Raw genomic sequence first — 4,294 nt, forward strand, 5'->3', positions numbered from 1 at the left:
CATTTATTTTATTGTACCTGATTTGATGAAAATTCTACAAGAATTTGTAATCAACCCATCTAATCAACAACTAGACCCATTTAACTAGGTTATGGCTTGTTTCTTTCTAAAAATATCTGCTATGATATATTTTTGTAAAATTTCTTGTGAACTCTACCCATTTTTCCTAGTCTACATTATTTGTGTGTAGGCTCTTGAGATAAGTCACTTAGCACCATAAAAAAGATCTCTATGCATATACATGCATTCATAAATACATAATACATGCATGTATGTATGTATGTATGTGTATATATATTTGTATGCATGTAGTATGTATGTATGTATATATATGTATGTATGTATCTTCCCTTGTGATCACTACATTTCATTGTCATGCCCTTGTGATCTATGCATCTCGTTTATGTGCCCTTGTAATCTTTATATATGTATGTATGTATTTATGTACATATATATACATGTATATGTATATACATATACATATGTACGTACATTTGTATATGTATATATATGTGTATATATGCATACATACACACACGTATGTGTCTGTATATGTATGTATGTATGTATATAAATAGAGAGATCTTGGTACAATAGAAAAATAATAAAACTCACTCAACACGTACCATAATCACAAATGTGATGGCAACACCTATTGGTAAGTATATTCCTATTTTTCTCTCTCATTTTTCATGTGTTTATTTCACTTGAACTATTAGTTCTTAGGGGGTATTTTGTAATATTGGATTCATTTTATGTAGGACGTGATGAGGGCATTCCTAAATGTACCCATGTTAGATGGATAGAAATCACTAAAGAATTGTGATGAATTGCTCATGTTGGTGTTTTAAACTACCAAGTAGAAAAATACCTGATACCAAGATAGTGAAGAGAAATTTAGTCTAAGGATTAGTTATTTCCTATACTCAACTAAGAGGTCTTCAAATCTAGACCTAACTTCAACAAAATCATAAAGATTTTCTACTCTTTAGGCTTTGCAAAACTAGGGCAGGTGCACTTGAGGGATAAAAAGATTCAAAACTTGATATTATCTTCATTCATTCAATGACATCCTATTACAATACTCATCCCCTATAACAGATGTTTGGTCATAATTCTTCTCAAATTTACAGGCAATCCTGGGCAATAGCAACTAACAAAAACACAAAGATTAAATGCAAACAAGTATTGACCAGCTATGATACTCTTCATACATTTAAAATAAAATTGATTTGATTTAAAGTATTCACTTGATGCTTATCCATGATATCTTCATATGCTAACTCAAATAATTGATCAGTGCCTCATCCATTGGGATTCAGAGTCTATCCAACTATTTTGACCTAATTGATTGCATTACAATCAATATTATCAGCAATCTTCCCTAAAACCCATTCTTATGCATATCCTTCTTATTGTCTAGAAATCCTATCATACCACTAAAGAATTTACTTGATTCATTGAATCAATAGCAATAGTGAACTAATATACAACTTATCGTAGTTGCATTCAATTGAACAAGCTTTGTCGTACAACCTCAAAATAGCTAGTCAATAGCAATGGAGACAAGATTTAGAGAAAACGGATATGGTGGTGATTCATCTTTGTATTAATTCTCTTTGAAAATTATGTAACATTGGGATAATACTCAAAACAACTTAAGATGAGACACCATGATCCTAGAAATTTAATGTATTCTCGAACTTGTAGAGAAAATACATCATAAAATTTGTATCAAGAAAATTGGGCCGAATAAAAATAGCAAAAAACTAAAAATTGCACAATAGTTTGGACCCCCTCTCTAGCCTTGGAATCTCATTTACATAGTATGAGATGAAACAAGATTTAGTCCTAGAGAGTATTGATAGTTTTCCTTAAGACAAAAAGATGTTTACAAAAGTTACTGTCATAAAAGACAAAAATTGGTGCAACAATTTTATTTGTATTATGAAAATTCCTTTTGTGGGGACCACTTCTGCTACACTTCTTTGTTGAGGAGTTTGTGATTGGCTTTGTCATAATTTTCATTCCTTAGAACATGTGGCCATTCGACTTGCTTGAGATGAACCCTATTCTAATATTTCAAAATTGAGTTGAACTCGAGGTTCTCTATCCATGTCATCTTGTACTAACAAACTAACAGTCACACTTGATTCTCATACTGCCAAGTCATCAGTTTGGGCTTCTATACTTGTCACTACAGTTGGTTGTTTATCTTTTCCTTATTCTTCTTTAACCGAGGCATCAGTTGTTTGCAACTCATCTTGTTCCATTTCATCCTCATTAGTTTCACCAAGTTCTAACTACTTTTCAAGTACAAAATCTGCCTTCCACTTGTCAAAAAGTGTGTCATCTAGCCAATTAAAACTCAAAATCTAATGTTTCTTCTTCAACACATATTCTTGTAGTTTATCTATTTCAATAAACTCTTCTCTTAAATAATCATAAAATATTTGAACTTTAATGACTTCTTCAGTCCTATTTTCTCACCATGCATGTCCCTTTTCATTTATGACCCTGTTCATCCTAAGGCATAATAGATCATCCAATTCCTTGACCCATTCCTTTTTATCTTTTAATTTATCCTTTTTATTCAAAGCATGGGGGAAGAGTTCAAAGTTTATACTCCTATATTTTGAAAGATAGTTTATGATTCTCCTCTGTAATGTAATTCTTTTACTATCAAAATCAGAGAGATCATTAGTCAAGTCAAATATCTTTTCTATTTTCTCACAAGACAAACTGATGACTAAGAAACATACAAGGGTGACATATTTGTCCCTGTTGTTCCATTTATTGACAATTGGCTTCAAAGTATCCTCATTTCCTTTTATTTTATTACTTTTTCCAATTGTTCATAGAATGTAGGCCAACCAACTTTATCTACCAAATACATAATTGCTTTCCTCAAGTTATCCTTATAATAGATATCTAGTTCCACATACAATGCCCAAAGTTTTCTCTTTTCTTCTTCAAAATCCTCTAGAGTATAATATTGAGGTCTCTGTGGAGTGTCTGGCATTTCTATAAGGGGAGTTGATTTAAAAGGCTCAATTGGAGGATGCAGATAATTAATTTTAAGCCTACTAGACTATCCTCTATGCATTATCACCTTACTCTCAAGCTCTATTCTTTTTTGTACTTCTTTATTATAAGCCCCCAGAACCTGTTCATATTTTTCTTTTAATTCCAATTTTTCCCTTTTCTCCCTCAAGGTTGTGGCTAGGGTGAGGTTGGTTGTTCCAACATTTAGTTATGTGGCCTCCTAATTTGGAGTATCCTCTACCCTTTTTACAATTTAGTTTCCCATCATGTCAGTATCATCAGGCTAAGAGGAACTAGCTCTAGATCCTCTTCTCAGAAACCAAATCACTAAGGCATCATGATCTTCACTAAATTTGGCACCTCTTAGCTCCTTTTTACATTTTCATTTGTGCTTAACTTCTTGGAAATAGAATTAAAAATTATTGCATTTGTAATGTCCCAATTTGTCAAGAGCAAAACCCTAGATGATCTTATCACTTTTCTTCCCTCCTTAGGGGTCAAATTTCTAAATTCTTGCATCATTTCCTCTTTGATTTGATATTGTAGAGATGCTTCTTCCATTTCTAGATGCTCTTCCTTCCTCTTATTTCACCTTTCTTCAAATTGTTCAATATTTGCTCTCCATGCAAACTGATAAAAGCTCTTGATTTGATAAAGCTATCATTTGAAAGAAATTCATGACTAGCTTGTTCAACCATAGGGTATAATTCCCTTCCTCTATAATCAGCAATAGTTATTCCAAGGCTAGGCATGGAAGGCTCTTGAGGATTTCCAACTTCTAATTCTAAAATACTAATAAAAACTTCCCCTTGGGATCCTAATTGCTCCATTTTCTCCTTGGTGAGTTGTTCACCTCCTACATGCAATGGGAATTAAGTGGGAGTATTCATCTATTTAGGATAAAAAAAATTCTTCTACTATTTGCCTCTTGGGCTTTGGCTCTTCAGGCCTCTCTTCCATGACAATACTAGTTGATTCAACTATATGTTTACCCTTGTCAACTACATGCTCTTTATTTTTAATGATATTGTAGCCAAACCTCCTTTGAATAACCAATTGCCTCAATCCTACTATAGGGGTAAAAGATAACCTTTTCATTACTTCTTGGGCCTTTTTAGGATAAGAATTGATAAAAAAATATCTTCTTTTCATTCATGGCCTCCATGATCTCTAGAAAAGTGATCATCAATTTATTTATCTTATCTTCTTTTATCTTTGCATCTTTCAAAGGCTTATAATCTTTGTCAAA

Source organism: Cupressus sempervirens, chromosome 11, assembly GCF_028749045.1.
Source record: "Cupressus sempervirens isolate cs-2001-9-10 chromosome 11, ASM2874904v1, whole genome shotgun sequence".
Lineage (NCBI taxonomy): Eukaryota > Viridiplantae > Streptophyta > Pinopsida > Cupressales > Cupressaceae > Cupressus > Cupressus sempervirens.